The 19,361-nt window shown below is 38.0% G+C and overlaps 1 non-coding gene across 1 annotated transcript; it reads right to left on the reverse strand.

Annotated features, from left to right (window-relative positions):
* Positions 1-9,519: 9,519 nt before the first annotated feature.
* LOC130972167 (small nucleolar RNA R71) lies at positions 9,520-9,623 on the reverse strand. The gene has a single exon (XR_009083361.1). It is a non-coding gene; the product is annotated as a small nucleolar RNA R71 (small nucleolar RNA).
* Positions 9,624-19,361: the final 9,738 nt, after the last annotated feature.

Genomic DNA, 19,361 nt, shown 5'->3' on the forward strand with positions numbered 1-19,361 from the left:
TATATTTTTGTCTTTTATGACGAATGCACTATGGTGCACGAAATTGCAATCACACTTTTGCAATCCCGCACAACTAACCAGCAAGTGCACTGGGTCGTCCAAGTAATACCTTACGTGAGTAAGGGTCGATCCCACGGAGATTGTCGGTTTGAAGCAAGCTATGGTTATCTTGTAACTCTTAGTCAGGATATCAATAATTATCAGGGTTGATTGTAGAAAGTAAAAGAACATGAACTAAGTACTTGTTTTGCAGTAATGGAGAACAGGTTGAGGTTTTGGAGATGCTCTATCTTCTGAATCTCTGCTTTCCTACTGTCTTCTTCTTCAAACACGCAAGACTCCTTCTATGGCAAGCTGTATGTAGGGTTTCACCGTTGTCAATGGCTACCTCCCATCCTCTCAGTGAAAATGTTCAACGCGCTCTGTCACAGCACGGCTAATCATCTGTCGGTTCTCAATCGGGTTGGAATAGAATCCAGTGATTCTTTTGCATCGGTCACTAACGCCCAACCCTCAGGAGTTTGAAGCTCGTCACAGTCATTCAATCCTTGAATCCTACTCAGAATACCATAGACAAGGTTTAGACCTTCCGGATTCTCTTGAATGCCGCCATCAATTCTAGCTTATACCACGAAGATTCTGATTAAGGAATCCAAGAGATATCTACTCAATCTAAGGTAGAACGGAGGTGGTTGTCAGGCACACGTTGATAGTCTAGAATGATGATGAGTGTCACGGATCATCACATTCATCAGGTTTAGGAACAAGTGATATCTTAGAATGGAAACAAGCATGATTGAATGAAAAACAGTAGTAATTACATTAATCCATCAAGACACAGCAAAGCTCCTCACCCCCAACCATGGGGTTTAGAGACTCATGCCATAGAAGATACAATGAGAAACGTGTAAAGTGTCATGAGGTAGAGATACAATGTCAAAAGATCCTATTAATAGTGAACTAGTAACCTAGGGTATACAGAAATGAGTAAATGACGTAAAAATCCACTTCCGGGGTCCACTTGGTGTGTGCTTGGGCTGAGTATTGAAGCTTTCATGTGTAGAGACTTTTTTTGGAGTTAAATGCCAGCTTTTATGCTAGTTTGGGCGTTTAACTCCAATTTTTGTGCCAGTTCCGGCGTTAAACGCCAGGAATTCTGAAGCTGATTTGCAACGCCGATTTGGGCCATCAAATCTCGGGAAAAGTATGGACTATTATACATTGCTAGAAAGCCCAGGATGTCTACTTTCTAACGCCGTTAAGAACGCGCCAATTGGGCTTCTGTAGCTCCAGAAAATCCATTTCGAGTGCAGAGAGGTCAGAATCCAATAGCATCTACAGTCCTTTTCAGTCTCTGAATCAGATTTTTGCTCAGGACCCTCAATTTCAGCCAGAAAATACCTGAAATCACAGAAAAACACACAAACTCATAGTAAAGTCCAGAAAAGTGAATTTTAACTAAAAACTAATAAAAATATAATAAAAACTAACTAAAATATACTAAAAACATACTAAAAACAATGCCAAAAAGCGTATAAATTATCCGCTCATCACAACACAAGCAATAACAGAAGCAAGACTAAGAACACGTAGCAACCCGGAGAGTCGCCATACCCCCTTTCTCATCTTTGAGTGCACCGAGGACGGTGCAAACTTTTAAGTGTGGGGAGGTCGTCCGACCGATCGGCGTTTTTGGGTGACAAAATTCTAATCCCAACACTTTTGCATTTCATTTTAAGATTTTAGGATTTTTACTTGAATTTTCTTAATTTTGCATATGTATACACAATAAGCTTAGTCAAAATAATGAAATTTTTCAAGAATTCTATCTATAGGGCACCAATTGATTTGAGTGAAAACTTTTCATATAACTTGCTTGAATTATATATCTTGTGGATCATGTTTGGAGCTAAGAACACAAACTTGTGAGATTTGAGCCTAATGGTGTGGTTACATCTTATAACCACCTATTTTCCTTCTTGTGTGCATTATTCTCTTTCTATGATTGTAATCTTTGATTTGTTTGATTCTTTATGTCCATTATTCCTTGTATTCATGCATTTATATGATTGAGGCCATCATTTCATTTAGCTCACTTACCCAAATAGCCTTACCTTTTATCTTCCTTTGTTAGCCATATTTGAGCCTACGATTAACCCACTTTATTCTTAATTTAGCACATTACAAGCCTAAAGCGAAAAACAATACAAGTCCTTAATTTGGATCTTTGATTAGCTTAGGCTAGTGTGTGTGAGTATCATTCAAGTGTGGGAATCTTGGGACATTGGGTGAATAAAAAGGTAGTTTTGTATTGTTATTGAAAAATATTGGGAATTGGGTACATACTCATGTATTGATCAAATGTAAAACCTTATGCATTGATGCTCTTGTATATAGAAAGAAAAAAAAGAGAAAAACAAAAGAAAAAGAAAAGAAAAAAATAGAAAAGAAAGAAAAAGAAAAACAATAAAAAGGGGACAAAATGCCCCAAAGTGAAGCTCAAACAATAAAGAATCAATGCATATGGAATGTGAATCAAAAAGAAAATGCATGAGTATGTGAAAAAGTGAGGAATGGGTAGTTAGATTAGTACTTAATTGTATTAGGTCATTATATAGGTTATGTGGGAAAGTCTAGGCTAATCAAAGATTCAAACCCTAGTCCACTAGCCATATATGACCCTACCTTAACCCCAGCCCCATTACATCCTAAAGAAAATACCTCATGATAATTGTATGCGTGCATTGAATAATTGTTGATTGTTAGATGAAAAACAAATCTTGGAAAGCATGATTAGGGGAGAATTGAGTGAATCGACCCCAAACACCGAGCGACTAGAGTGCAAACACTTCCGGTGAGGGTTCGATGCTCAATTCCTTGATTCCCGGCTTTCACGAGCGTTCTTCTTGCAAGTATATGTGAACTTCATGTTTATACTTCAATTGGTAGGACTCATGAATTGTTATATGATCTTAAGCCCTACTTGTGCATGTCTTGGAGATTGATTTATTTTTTAACCAAGTAGGTAGAATCATTTTGCATTTAGTTGCATGCATATAGTTTCTTTGCTTTGAATAAGTGTCATATCCCTTATTTCATTCTTGGTTTAGCATGAGGACATGCTAAGGTTTAAGTGTGGGGAGGTTGATAAACCCCAATTTGACGGTTTATCTTGTATTGAATTTAGAGTATTTTGTAGACCTTTTCTCACATTTACCCGATGAATTAGCATGGTTTTGTATATTCTCCTTTAATTATGCTTAAGAGTGAAAACATGCTTTTTAGGTCTTAAAATAAATAAATTTAATTCACCTTGATTCCATTAGATGCCTTGATATGTTTGTTAAGTGATTTAAGGTTTATGAGGTAAAGATTGGATCAAGGGAATGAAGAAAGAGAGAATGAAAAGTTGGAGAACTCATGAAGAAATGAAAGAACCGGAAAGCTGTCAAGACGACCTCTTCGCACTTAAACGACCATAACTTGAGCTACAGAGGTTCAAATGATGCGATTCTAGTTGGGTTGGAAAGCTAACATCCGGGGTTTCGAAACGATATAAGATTTTCTATGGTTGAACCGCGCATGGTGACGCGTACGCGCATAGTACGCGCACGCGCCGTTGCTGCCACCTGGTTCACTTAAAACAAAACGTGACCAACGAATTCTAAAGCCTTGTGGGCCCAATCCAACTCATTTCTGATGCTATTTAACCCAAGGAGTGAAGAGGGAAACACATGTTAGTTACCATTAGTCATAATTTAGTTTTAGAAGTAGTTTCCAGAGAGAGAAGCTCTCACTTCTCTCTAGAATTAGGATTAGGATTAGGTTTAGTTCTTAGATCTAGATTTTAATTCACCTTCTTCTACTTCTATCTTCTTAATTCCTTGTTGTTACATTCATTCTTCTTCCATTCTTTTGTTGTAATTTCCTTTATGTTGTTCTTGTCTTTTGTTGTAGATCTACTTTTGTTTCTTCTACTCTCTTTCAATTCAATCAAGGTAATTCATAATAAATGTGTTTCTTTTGATTGTTGTTGTTAATTCCTTTCAATAATTGTTGTTAGATTTCATTCTTGTTGTCAATTTACTATGCTTTTATTTTGTGCCTTCCAAGTGTTTGAGAAAATGCTTGGTTGGATTCTAGAGTAGAGTTTTATGTTCTTGGCTTGGAAAGGTAACTTAGGAACTCTTGAATTACTAATGTCCAAGTAATTGATGATTGGGATCCATTGACTCTAGTTCTCACTACTTGAATTAGTGGAGAGTTAGGACTTATGGACTAGGATTGATATAGCTCATTTGACTTTCCTTTACTACTATTTAGAGGATGATTTAATGAGATTAATCCTTGCCAATTCTCATATTGTGGTTAGTGATTAGGATAGAGATCCTTGACCACCAACCCTTGCCAAGACCTTTTTTAGGCCTTAGTTTACTTTCTTGCCATTTATCTTTCATGTTTCTTATTAAAACCCCAAAAATAACTCACAACCAATAACAAAACACTTCATTACAATTCCTAGGGAGAACGACCCGAGGTTTGAATACTTCGGTTATTAATTTTAGGGGTTTGTTACTTGTGACAAACAATCTTTTGTATGAAAGGATTATTATTGGTTTAGAAACTATACTTGCAACGAGAATTCATTTGTGAAATTCTAAACCGTCAAAAATCCAATCATCAATCAACTTGATACCTGAATACACTATCAGAAAGCTTGGTTTGATTGAAGAAATTAAACCAACCTGGATATGCCTCCAACTTGCTGATGGCTCCATTAAAATCCCATTAGGCATAATTGAGGACATGATTGTCAAGGTTGGGCCATTTGCCTTTCCTACGGACTTTGTAGTGCTAAAAATGGAGGCGCACAAGAGTGCAACTCTCATTCTAGGAAGACCTTTTCTAGCAACTGGACGAACCTTCATTGACGTCCAAAAAGGGGAGATAACCCTGAGAGTCAATGACGATGAGTTTAAATTGAATGCTGTCAAAGCTATGCAGCATCCAGACACACCAAAAGACTGCCTGAGTGCTGATATTATTGACTCCCTGGTGAAAGAGGTCAATATAACTGAGAGTCTCGAATCAGAGCTAGAGGACATTTTTAAAGATGTTCAACCTAATATCGAGGAACCAGAGAGAACAGAAGAACCTCTGAAAGCTCCTCAGGAAGAGGATAAGCCTCCTAAACCCGAGCTCAAACCACTACCACCATCCCTGAAATATGCAATTATGGGAGAAGATGACACTTTTTCGATAATCATAAGCTCTGCTATAGAGCCACAGCAAGAGAAAGCACTGATCTAGGTGCTAAGGACACACAATATAGCTCTTGGGTGGTCCATAAGTGATCTTAAGGGCATTAGCCCAGCCAGATGCATACACAAGATCCTATTGGAGGATAATGCCAAGCCAGTGGTTCAACCACAGAGGCAGTTGAACCCAGCCATGAAGGAAGTGGTGCAAAAAGAGGTCACTAAGTTACTAGAGGCTGAGATTAATTATCCTATTTCTGATAGCCCCTAGGTGAGCTGATGAGCGGATAATTTATACGCTTTTTGGCATTGTTTTTAGATAGTTTTTAGTAGGATCTAGCTACTTTTAGGGATGTTTTTATTAGTTTTTATGTAAAAATTCATATTTCTGGACTTTACTATGAGTTTGTGTGTTTTTCTGTGATTTCAAGAATTTTCTGGCTGAAATTGAGGGACCTGAGCAAAACTCTGATAAAAGGCTGACAAAGGACTGCTGATGCTGTTGGATTTTGACCTCCCTGCACTCAAAATGGATTTTCTGGAGCTACAGAACTCCAAATGGCACGCTCTTAACGGCGTTGGAAAGTAGACATCCAGAGCTTTCCAGCATTATATAATAGTACATACTTTATTCGTGATTAGATGATGTAAACTGGCGCTCAACACCAGTTCCATGCTGCATTCTAGAGTCAAATGCCAGAAACACGTCACGAACCAGAGTTGAACGCCAAAAACACATTACAACTTGGCGTTCAACTCCAAAAGAAGCCTCTACACGTGTAAAGCTCAAGCTCAGCCTAAGCACACACCAAGTGGGCCCCGGAAGTGGATTTCTGCATTAATTACTTACTTCTGTAAACCCTAGTAGCTAGTCTAGTATAAATAGGACATTTTACTATGTATTAGACATCCTGGATTGTATTTTTGATCCTGTGATCACGTTTATGGGGGCTGGCCATTCGGCCATGCTTGGACCACCATCACTTATGTATTTTCAACAGTGGAGTTTCTACACACCATAGATTAAGGGTGTGGAGCTTTGCTGTACCTCGAGTTTTAATGCAATTACTACTATTTTCTATTCAATTCAGTTTATTCTTGTTCTAAGATATTCGTTGCACTTCACCATGATGAATGTGATGATCCCTGACACTCATCATCATTCTCACCTATGAACGCGTGACTGACAACCACTTCCGTTCTACCTTAGTCCGGGCGCATATCTCTTGGATTCCTTAATCAGAATCTTCGTGGTATAAGCTAGAACTGATGGCGGCATTCATGAGAATCTAAAAAGTCTAAACCTTGTCTATGGTATTCTGAGTAAGATTCAGGGATTGAATGACTGTGACGAGCTTCAAACTCACGATTGTTGGGCGTGATGACAAGCGCAAAAGAATCAATGGATTCTATTCCGACATGATCTTGAACTGACAGATGATTAGCCGTGCTGTGACAGAGCATTTAGACCATTTTCACTGAGAGGATGGGATGTAGCTATTGACAATGGTGATGCCCTACATACAGCTTGCGATGGAAAGGAGTAAGAAGGATCGGATGAAGGTAGTAGGAAAGCAGAGATTCAGAAGGAGCACAGCATCTACATACGCCTATCTAAAATTCCCATTAATGATTTACATAAGTATTTCTATCTTTATTTTCTGTTTATTTATTATTATTATTCGAAAACTCCATAACCATATATTATCCGCCTAACTGAGAATTTCAAGATGACCATAGCTTGCTTCATACCAACAATCTCCATGGGATCAACCCTTACTCACGTAAGGTTTATTACTTGGACGACCCAGTGCACTTGCTGGTTAATTGTGCGGAGTTGTGACAAAGTGTGATTCACGTTTGAGAGCGCTACCAAGTTTATTGGCGCCATTGTTGATGATCACAATTTCGTGCAGCAAGTTATTGGCGCCGTTGCCGGGGATTGTTCGAGTTTGGACAATTGACAATTCATCTTGTTACTCAGATTAGGTAATTTTCTTTTTGTTTTATTTTCAAAAATTTTTCAAAAATCTTTCAAAAAAATTTTACATCTGTTTTCGAAAAAATTATTCTAAATTTTTAAGAATGAATTCTAGTGTTTCATGAAGTATGTTGTAGCCTGGTTGGTTGTAAAGCCATGTCTAAATTCTTTTGAACTGAGGCTTTCTCTTCACATGCTTGAACTATGTATGCTAAAGCTTGGCTGGCTATTAAGCCATGTCCAATTTCTGGACCGGAGCTTTAGACTAACATTGAAAGATTCCTGAAATTCTTATTAAAAATTTTGAATCTTATTTTATTTTTCCTATATGTTTTCGAAAAAAATATACAAAAATCCAAAAAAGCATAAAATCATAAAAACCAAAAATATTTTGTGATTCTTGTTTAAGTCTTGTGTCATGTTTTAAGTTTGGTGTCAAATTGCATAGTCATCTTGTTCTTGCATTTTTCGAAAATTCATGCATTCATAGTGTTCTTCATGATCTTCAAGTTGTTCTTGGTAAGTCTTCTTGTTTGATCTTTAAATTTTCTTGTTTTGTGTTGTATGATGTTTTTCATGTGCATTTTTGCATTCATAGTGTCTAAACATGAAAGATTTCCAAGTTTGGTGTCTTGCATGTTTTCTTTGCATAAAATATTTTTTCAAAAATATGTTCTTGATGTTCATCATGATCTTCAAAGTGTTCTTGGTGTTCATCTTGACATTCATAGTGTTCTTGCATGCATCATGTGTTTTGATCCAAAATTTTCATGTTTTGGGTCATAATTGTGTTTTTCTCACTCATCATTAAAAATTTAAAAATAAAAAATATCTTTTCCTTTTTTTTTTCTCTCAAAATTTCGAAAATTTGAGTTGACTTAGTCAAAGAATTTTTAAAATTAGTTATTTCTTGTAAGTCAAGTCAAATTTTCAATTTTTAAAAACTTTATCTTTTCAAAACTTTTTCAAAAAATCAAATCTTTTTCATTTTTCTTACTATTTTTCAAAAATTTTAATTTAATTTTTCAAAATCTTTTTCTTATTTTATTTCAAATTTTCGGAACTTAAGTAACAAGTAATGTGATTGATTCAAAAATTTGAAGTTTGTTACATTATTGTTAAGAAAGGTTTAATCTTTAAATTCTAGAATCATATCTTGTAGTTTCTTGTTAGTCAAGTAATTAAGTTTAATTTTAAAAATTAAATCTTTTCCTACCATATCTTTTTAATCATATCTTTTTGTCATATCTTTTTCAAAATTTTATTTTTTTCAAAAATTTGATTTCAAAATATCTTCTTATATTCTTATTTTTTCAAATTTGATTTTCAAATCTTTTTCAACTAACTAATTGACTTTTTGTTTGTTTCTTATCTTTTTCAAAACCACCTAACTACTTTTTCCTCTCTAATTTTTGAAAATTTCAACTTCCTTTTCAAAATTCTTTTAATTAATTAATTGTTTTAAATTTTAATTTTAATTTTATTTCACCTTTAATTTTTGAAAATCATTAACTCCTTTTCAAAAATTATTTTCGAGAACTTCTCTCTCTCATCTTATTCTATTTATCTATTCATTTACTAACACATCTCTTCATCTTAAATCTCTGCTCCTATCCTCACCCTTGTGTTTGGATTATTCATTCTTCTTCACTTTTATTCCCGTTCTTCTTCTACTAACATAAAGGAATCTCTATACTGTGACATAGAGGATTCCTCTTCCTTTTCTGTTCTCTTCTTTCTCATATGAGCAGGAACAAAGAAAAATGCATTATTGTTGAAGCTGATCTTGAACCTGAAAAGACTCTGAAGAGGAAACTAAGAGAAGCTAAATTACAACAACCCAGAGACAACCTTACTGAAATTTTCGAACAAGAAAAGGATATGGCAGTCGAACCCAATAACAATAATGCAAGGAGGATGCTTGGGGATTATACTACACCTACTTCCAAGTTTTATGGAAGAAGCATCTCAATTCTTGCCATTGGAGCAAACAATTTTGAGCTGAAACCTCAACTAGTTGCTCTAATGCAACAAAATTGCAAGTTTCATAGACTTCCATCAGAAGATCCCTACCAGTTTTTAACTGAGTTCTTGCAGATCTGTGAGACTGTTAAGACTAATGGAGTAGATCCTGAAGTCTACAGGCTCATGCTTTCCCCTTTTGCTGTAAGAGACAGAGCTAGAACATGGTTGGACTCACAACCTAATGATAGCCTGGACTCTTGGGATAAGCTGGTCACGACCTTCTTGGTTAAATTCTTTCCTCCTCAAAAGTTGAGCAAGCTTAGAGTGGATGTTCAGACCTTCAAGCAAAAAGATGGTGAATCCCTCTATGAAGCTTGGGAAAGATACAAGCAGATGACCAAAAAGTGTCCTTCTGACATGTTTTCAGAATGGACCATGATAGATATATTTTATTATGGTCTGTCTGAGTTCTCTAAGATGTCACTGGATCATTCTGCAGGTGGATCCATTCACCTAAAGAAAACGCCTGTAGAAGCTCAGGAACTTATTGAAATGGTTGCAAGTAACCAATTCATGTACACTTCTGAGAAGAATTCCATGAATAATTGGACGCCTCAGAGGAAGGGAGTTCTTGAAATTGATGCTCTGAATGCCATATTGGCTCAGAACAAAATGTTGACTCAGCAAGTCAACATGATTTCTCAAAGTCTGAATGGATGGCAAAATGCATCCAACAGTACTAAAGAGGCATCTTTTGAAGAAGAAGCTTATGATCCAGAAAACCCTGCAATGGCAGAGGTAAATTACATGGGTGAACCTTATGGAAACACCTATAATTCATCATGGAAAAATCATCCAAATTTCTCATGGAAGGATCAACAAAAGCCTCAACAAGGCTTTAATAATGGTGGAAGAAATAGGTTTAGCAATAGCAAGCCTTTTCCATCATCTTCTCAGCAACAGACAGAGAATTCTAAGCAGAGCACCTCTAACTTAGCAAATATAGTCTCTGATCTGTCTAAGGCCACTTTAAGCTTCATGAGTGAAACAAGGTCCTCCATCAGAAATTTGGAGGCACAAGTGGGCCAGCTGAGTAAAAAAGTCACTGAAACTCCTCCTAGTACTCTCCCAAGCAATACTGAAGAGAATCCAAAAAGAGAGTGCAAGGCCATTGACATAATCAACATGGCCAAACCTAGTGAGGAAGGAGAGGACGTGAATCCCAATGAGGAAGACCTTAGGGGACGTCTCTCAAGCAAGAAGGAGTTCCTTATTGAGGACTTAAAGGAAACTGAGGTCATATAGAGACCATAGAGATCCCATTAAACCTCGTTCTGCCATTCATAAGCTCTGAAAACTATTCTTCCTCTGAAGAGGATGAAGATGTTACTGGAGAGCAAGTTGCTCAATATCTAGGAGCTATCATGAAGCTGAATGCCAAGTTGTTTGGTAATGAGACTTGGGAAGGTGAACCCCCTTGCTCATTGGTGAACTAGATACATGGGTTCAGCAAACTTTACCTCAAAAGAAACACGATCCTGGTAAATTCTTAATACCCTGTAGCATAGGCACCATGACCTTTGAAAAGGCTCTGTGTGACTTAGGGTCAGGCATAAATCTTATGCCACTCTCTGTAATGGAGAAGCTGGGGATCATTGAGGTACAACCTGCCATATTCTCATTGCAAATGACAGACAAGTCAGTAAGACAAGCTTATGGATTGGTAGAGGACGTGTTGGTAAAGGTTGAAGGCCTTTACATCCCTGCTGATTTCATAATCTTAGACACTAAGGAGGAGGAAGATGAATGTATCATCCTTGGAAGACGTTTTCTAGCCACAGCAGGAGCTGTGATAGATGTTAACAGAGGAGAATTAGTCCTTCAATTAAATGGGAATTACCTTGTGTTTAAAACCCAGGGGTGTTCTTCTTTAACAATGGAGAGGAAGCATGAAAAGCTTCTCTCAGTACAGAGTCAAACAGAGCCCCCACAATCAAACTCTAAGTTTGGTGTTGGGAGGCCAAAGCCAAACTCTAAGTTTAGTGTTGAATCCCCACATTCAAACTCTAAGTTTGGTGTTGGGAGTCTACAACATTGACCTGATCACCTGTGAGGCTCCATGAGAGCCCACTGTCAAGCTAATGACATTAAAGAAGCGCTTATTAGGAGGCAACCCAATTTTTATTTATCTAATTCTATTTTTATTTTTACCTTTCTTTTATGTTTTATTAGCTTCATGATCATGTGGAGTCACAAAATAAATATTAAAATTAAAAACAACATTAAAAATAGCAGAAGAAAAAGCACACCTTGGAGGAAGGGCTTACTGGCGTTTAAACACCAATAAGGAGCATCTGGCTGGCGTTCAACACCAGAACAGAGCATGGATTTGGCGTTGAACGCCAGAAACATGCAGCAATCTGGCGTTTAAACGCCAGGATTGCAGACTGAGGAAAGCTGGCGTTCAACGCCAAAAACATGCTGCAGATGGGCGTTGAACGCCTAGAATAAGCTTAGAGCTGGTGTTTAACGCCAGAAACAAGCATCAATCTGGTGTTAAACACCAGGATTGCATGTAGAGGGCGTTTTACACACCTCATTGGTGCAGGGATGTAAATCCTTGACACCTTAGGATCTGTGGACCCCACAGGATCATCTCAGGATCTGTGGACCCCACAGGATCCCCACCTACCTCAACTCACCTTCTCTCTTCTTCACCAATCCCCTCAATCTCTCTTCCCCATCACCTCTTCACCACTCACATCCATCCGTCTCTTCCCCACCCAATCCCACCCACATAACTACTAAAGACTAGAAAAAAATAGTGCAAAGTGTTGAGATAAGGAAATTTACGACCCAAATTTGTGGATCTTTCCCCACACTTAAATGTTGCACGATTCTCTGTGCATGCACTCAATTTGGGGGTGAGGTGATATGCTCTCATAGGCTCCACCTTCAGCTGGTGGGCACCGGGGCTCCGGGTTGCTGTAGAAAACAATTAAACAAGAATTAAGAAAAAAGTCATATGAGTGTTGGTGCCGAAATTGCAATCACACTTTTGTAACTCCGCACAACTAACCAGCAAGTGCACTGGGTCATCCAAGTAATACCTTACGTTAGTATGGGTCGATCCCACGGAGATTGCCGGCTTGAAGCAAGCTATGGTTATCTTGTAACTCTTAGTCAGGAGATTAATAATAAAAAGGATTTTGTTTGTGAAAAATAAAAGAGCATGAAAAGAATGGTACTTGTTATTCAGTAATAGAGAGCAGGTTGGGGTTTTGGAGTTGCTCTGCCTTCTAAATTTATGCTTTTTTACTGTCTTCTTCTTCCAAAAATGCATGTCCCTTCCATGGCAGGCTGTATGTTGGTGGATCACCATTGTCAATGGCTACCATCCGTCCTCTCAGTGAAAACATGTCCTCTACGGTTTCCCTCATGGCTAATCATCTGTCAGTTCTCACTTGTGTCGGAATAGGATACATTTATCCTTTTGCACACTATCACTGCGCCCAACATTCGCGAGTTTGATGCTTGTCACAGTCATCCCATCCCAGATCCTACAAGAAATACCACAGACAAGGTTTAGACTTTTCGGATCTCAAGAATGTTGTCGATTGATTCTAGCCTCTACCACGAAGGTTCAGATCTCACGAGTTTGAGTGCTCTGTTGTCAGGAGATGCAGGTCAAACTCGTGGATTAGAAACCCAAGAGATACACACTCAAGCTGTCGCCCAATGACTATGTTGAGCTCATGTAGAACGGAAGTGATTGTCAGGCACGCATTCATAAGTTGGGGAATAATGGTGAGTGTCACGGATCATCACATTCTCCATGTTGAAATACGAGTGAGTATCTTAGAATAGAAACAAACGGGATTGAATAGAAAACAGTAGTAATTGCATTAATCCATGGAAACACAGCAGAGCTCCTCAACCCCACCTATGTGGTTTAGAGGTTCATACTGTAGAAGATACAGTAGGATTTGTGAAAAATGTCATAAGTTACAAAATAAATCTCTAAAAGTAGATTTTATACTAAACTAGTAACCTAGGTTTACAGAGAATGAGTAACTAGATGCAGAGACTACAGAAATCCACTTCTAGGGCCCAATTGGTGAGTGTTTGGGCTGAGCTTCCTAGCTTTCACATGTATGTGCCGTTTCTGGAGTTAAACGCCAGCTTGGATGCCAGTTTGGGCGTTTAACTCCAGCTTTTGTGCCAGTTCTAGCGTTTACGCCAGAAAAGGGTCTCTGGTGGGCATTTAAACGCCAGTTTGGCCCATCAAATCTCAAGCAAAGTATAAACTATCATATATTGCTGGAAAGCCCAAGATGTCTACTTTTTAACTCAATTGAGATCGTGCCAATTGGGTTTTCGTAGCTCCAGAAAATCTACTTCGAGTGCAGGAGGGTTAGAATCCAACAGTATCTGCAGTCCTTTTTCAGCCTCTGAATCAGATTTTTGCTCAGGTCCCTCAATTTCAACCAGAAAATACCTGAAATTACAGAAAAACACACCAACTCATAGTAAAGTCTAGAAATGTGATTTTTTCATAAAAATTAATAAAAATGCAACAAGAAGTGAATAAAACATACTAAAAACTATATGAAAACACTACCAAAAAACCTATAAAATATCCGCTCATCACAACACCAAACTTAAACTATTGCTTGTCCCTAAGCAACTAGATATATAAAATAGGATGAAAAGAAGATTGTGGTGCAATAAAATCTTAGAGTCTTCAATGAAGCTCAAATTCAAATTTTAATGAGCAGGGCTTATAGTTTTTTGCTTCTGAGTAGTTTTGGCATCTCATTTTATCCCCTGAAACTCAGAATGATTGGCTTCCTTCAAAACTTAGCATGCAGATTGTGTTATTGATTCTCCTAGTTCAGTATATTGATTCTTGAACCCAGCTACTTTATGAGTCTTGGCCGTGACCCTAAGCATCTTGTTTTCCAGTATTACCACCAGATACATAAATGCCACAGACACCTAACTGGGTGAACCTTTTCAGATTGTGACTCAGCTTTGCTAGCGTCCCCAGTTAGAGGTGCCCAGAGTTCTTAAGCACACTCTTTTTGCTTTGGATCACAACTTTAACCACTCAGTCTCAAGCTTCTCACTTGGACCTTCATGACACAAGCACATGATTAGGGACAGCTTGATGTAGCCGCTTAGGCCAGGATTTTATTCCCTTGAGCCTTCCTATCCATTAATGCTCAAAACCTTAGATCCTTTTTACCCTTGCCTTTTTGTTTAAAGGGCTATTGGCTTTTTCTGCTTGCTGTTTTTCTTTTTCTTTCTTTTTCTTTATTTTTTGCAATTTTTTTTCACAAGCTTTGTGTTCTTCACTGCTTTTTCTTGCTTCAAGAATCAATTTCATGATTTTTCATATTATCAATAACATTTCTCTGTTTACCTCCTTCTTTCAAGAGTCAAACATTACTTAAATTTCAGTATATATAAAAAATTATGCACTGTTTATGCCTTCATTCAGAGAGCTAGAGCAATGCCACCACATATAAATAATTTGAATTTTTCTTATTATATACTCGAGATAATTGCACCCTTGCTCTTCTAAAAAATCTACTATTTTATTCATGTTTGATGATGATAAGAAAATTAAATTATACCTAAATTGATAAAAATAATACTAATGCTCATGGAATCCTAATACTAATGCTCATGCAATTCTAATATAGGTCCCTAATAACAAAAGTTGTCACAGAGTTAGGACTAAACAACCTTGATTTTAGGAGATAGGTGCTGCTTCAATCTGGGGGACGCTTGGCACTTCAAGGGATAGCCTCTGGCGCTTCAGCTCCTGTAGCTCACGCCTTTGCTGCTCTTGTTCCATGAGAAGTTTGCAAAGCATGATGTTCTGATTCTGTTGCTCTTCTTTGAGTTGATCCATAGCTTCTTGCAGCTTGGTAACAGATGCTTCTTGATGCACGAAATTGTGATCATCAACAATGGTGCCAAAGACTTGGAGCTCTCAAACGTGAATCACACTTTGTCACAACTTCGCACAACTAACCAGCAAGTGCACTGGGTCATCCAAGTAATAAAGCTTACGTGAGTAAGGGTCGATCCCACAAAGATTGTTGGTATGAAGCAAGCTATGGTCATCTTGTAAATCTCAGTTAGGTGGATTCAAATGGTTATAATGGTTTTTGAATATAACGATAAATAGAGCATAAAATAGAGATAGAGATACTTATGCAATTTGTTGGTGGGAATTTTAGATAAGCGCATGAAGATACTGTGTTCCTTCTGAATCTCTGCTTTCCTAATGCTTTCATCCAATCATTCTTACTCCTTTCCATGGCAAGTTGTATGTTCGGGTTTCACCAATGTCAATGGCTACCTCCCGTCTTCTCAGTGAAAATGGTCCAAATGCGTTGTCACCGAGCGGCTAATCATCTGTCAGTTCTCGATCATGTTGGAATAGAATCTAGTGATGCTTTTGCGTCTGTCACTACGCCCAACACTCGCGAGTTTGAAGCTCGTCACACTCATCCCATCTCAGATCCTACTCGGAATACCATACACAAGGTTTAGACTTTCCGGATCTCAGGAATGGCTGCCAATAATTCTAGCTTATACCACAAAGATTCTGATTAAGGAATCCAAGAGATACGCACTCAATCTAAGGTAGAACGGAAGTGGTTATCAGGCACGCGTTCATAGGTGAGAATGATGATGAGTGTCACGGATCATCACATTCATCATGTTGAAGTGCAGCGAATATCTTAGAGTAAGAATAAGCTGAATTAAATAGAAGAACAATAGTAATTGCATTAATACTCGAGGAACAGCAGAGCTCCACACCTTAATCTATGGTGTGTAGAAACTCCATCGTTGAAAATACATAAGAACAAGGTCTATGCATGGCCGAATGGCCAGCCTCCATGAAGGTCTAAAATCGCATACACTGATTAAAGATCCATCAAAAGACTCTGAATACAATAGTAAAAAGTTCTATTTATACTAAACTAGTTTCTAAGGTTTACAGAAATAAGTCTAAGTGCAGAAATCCATTTCTGAGGCCCACTTGGTGTGTGCTTGGGCTGAGCTTGAGCTTTACACGTGCAAAGGCTTCTCTTGGGCTTAAACACCAAGTTGTAACGTGTTTTTGGCGTTTAACTCTGGTTTGTGACGTGTTTTTGGCGTTTTACTCCAGAATGCAGCATGGAACTGGCGTTGAACATCAGTTTACGTCATCTAAACTCGAATAAAGTATTGACTATTATATATTGCTGGAAAGCCCTGGATGTCTACTTTTTAACGTAATTAAGAGCGCGCCATTTGGAGTTTTGTAGCTCCAGAAAATCTATTTCGAGTGTAGGAAGGTCAGAATCCAACAACATCTGTAGTCCTTTGTTAGCCTCCTATTAGATTTTTGCTCAGGTCCCTCAATTTCAACCAAAAAATACCTAAAATCACAGAAAAATACAAAAACTCATTGTAAAGTCCAGAAATGTGAATTTTGCATAAAAACTAATAAAAACATCCCTAAAATTAGCTAGATTCTACTAAAAACTACCTAAAAACAATGCCAAAAAGCGTATAAATTATCCGCTCATCACAACACCAAACTTAAATTGTTGCTTGTCCCCAAGCAACTGAAAACGAAATAGGATAAAAAGAAGAGAATATACTATAAATCTCAAAATATCAATGAATATTAGTTCCAATTAGATGAGCGGGACTTGTAGCTTTTTGCTTTTGAACAGTTTTGGCATCTCACTTTATCCTTTGAAGTTTAGAATGATTGGCATCTATAGGAACTCAGAGTTCAGATAGTGTTATTAATTCTCCTAGTTAAGTATGTTGATTCTTGAACACAGCTACTTTTATGAGTCTTGGCCGTGGTCCTAAGCACTTTGTTTTCCAATATTACCACCGGATACATAAATGCCACAGATACATGACTGGGTAAACCTCTTCAGATTGTGATTCAGCTTTGCTAAAGTCCCCAGTTAGAGGTGTCCATAGCTTGTAAGCACACTCTTTTTGCTTTGGATCACGACTTTAACCACTCAATCTCAAGCTTTTCACTTGGACCTGCATGCCACAAGCACATGGTTAGGGATAGCTTGATTTAGCCGCTTAGGCCTGGATTTTATTTCCTTGGGCCCTCCTATCCATTGATGCTCAAAGCCTTGGATCCTTTTTACCCTTGCCTTTTGGTTTTAAGGGTTATTGGCATTTTCTGCTTGCTTTTTCTTTTTCTTTCTCTTTTTTTTGCCAAAATTTTTTTTTTCGCAAGCTTCTTCTTTTTCACTGCTTTTTCTTGCTTCAAGAATCAATTTCATGATTTTTCAGATTATCAATAACATTTCTCTTGTTCATCATTCTTTCAAGAGCCAATAATTTTAACATTCATAAACAACAAGATAAAAAATATGCACTGTTCAAGCATTCATTCAGAAAACAAAAAGTATTGTCACCACATCAATATAATTAAACTAATTTCAAGGAAGGATTCGAAACTTATGTACTTCTTGTTCTTTTGTATTAAAAAACATTTTTCTTTTAAGAAAGGTGAAGGATTCATGAAATTATTCATGTCCTTAAGACATAGACACTAGACACTAATGATCATGTAATAAAGACACAAAGATAGACAAACATGAAGCTTAAAAACCAAAAAACAGAGAGATAAGAACAAGGAAGTTAAGGAATGAGTCCACCTTAGTGATGGTGGCGCCTTCTTCTTGAAGGACCAATGGTGTTCTTGAGCTCCTCTATGTCTCTTCCTTGCCTTTGTTGCTCCTCCCTTATAGCTCTTTGATCTTCTCTAATCTCATTGAGAATGATGGAGTGTTCTTGGTGTTCCACCCTTAATTGGTTCATGTCATGACTCAATCCTTCTGAGAAGTGTTGAGTTATTCTCAATAGTTGTTTAGAGGAAAATGCATCCCTTGAGGCATCTCAGGGATTTCATGATGATGAGCTTCCTCATGCGTCTCTTGAGATCCATTAATGGGCTCTCTTGTTTGCTTCATCCTCTTCTTAGTGATGGGCTTGTCCTCTTCAATGAGGATGTCTCCTTCTATGACAACTCCAGCTAAGTTGCATAGATGGCAAATGAGATGAGGAAAAGCTAGCCTTGCCAAGGTGGAGGGCTTTTTGGCTACTTTGTAGAGTTTTAGAGGGATGACTTCATGAACTTCTACTTCCTCTCCAATCATGATGCTATGGATCATGATGGCCCGATCTACAGTTACTTCAGATCAGTTGCTAGTGAGGATAATGGAGTGTTGGATGAACTCCATCCATCCTCTAGCCACAGGCTTAAGGTCCAGTCTTCTCAATTGAACCGGCTTGCCTTTTGAGTCTCTTTTCCTTTGAAATCCTTCCACACATATGTCCATGAGGACTTGGTCCAACCTTTGATCAAAGTTGACCCTTCTAGTGTAGGGGCTTGCGTCTTCTTGCATCATAGGCAAGTTGAACGCCAACCTTGCATTCTCCGGACTGAAATCTAAGCATTTCCCCCGAACCATTGTAAGCCAATTCTTTGGGTTTGGGTTCATGCTTTGATCATGGTTCCTAGTGATCCATGCGTTTGCATAGAACTCTTGAACCATTAATATTCCGACTTTTTGAATGGGGTTGGTAAGAACTTCCCAACCTCTTATTTGGATCTCATGTCGGATCTCCGGATACTCATTTTTCTTGTGCATGAAAGGAACCTCGGGGATCACCTTCTTCTTGGCCACAACTTTATAAAAGTTGTCTTGATGGACCTTTGAGATGAATCTCTCCATCTCCCATGACTCAGAGGTGGAAGCTTTTGTCTTCCCTTTCTTCTTTCTAGAGGTTTCTCCGGCCTTAGGTGCCATAAATGGTTATGGAAAAACAAAAAAAGCTATGCTTTTACCACACCAAACTTTGAATGTTGCTCGCCCTCGAGCAAAAGAAGAAAGAATAGAAGAAGAAGAAGAAGATATGGAGGAGAGGGAGAGAGGTGTAGGTTTCAGCTAAGGGGAAGAAGAGAGGGTAGTGTTGTGTGAAATGAAGAAGGAGGAAGGGGTTCATATAGTTGAGGGAGAGGGGTTAGAGTTTAGTCATTTAGGGTGGGTTTGGGGAAGAGAGGATGGATGTGAGTGGTGAAGAGGTGATGGGGAAGAGTGATTGAGGTG

Source organism: Arachis stenosperma, chromosome 3, assembly GCF_014773155.1.
Source record: "Arachis stenosperma cultivar V10309 chromosome 3, arast.V10309.gnm1.PFL2, whole genome shotgun sequence".
NCBI lineage: Eukaryota > Viridiplantae > Streptophyta > Magnoliopsida > Fabales > Fabaceae > Arachis > Arachis stenosperma.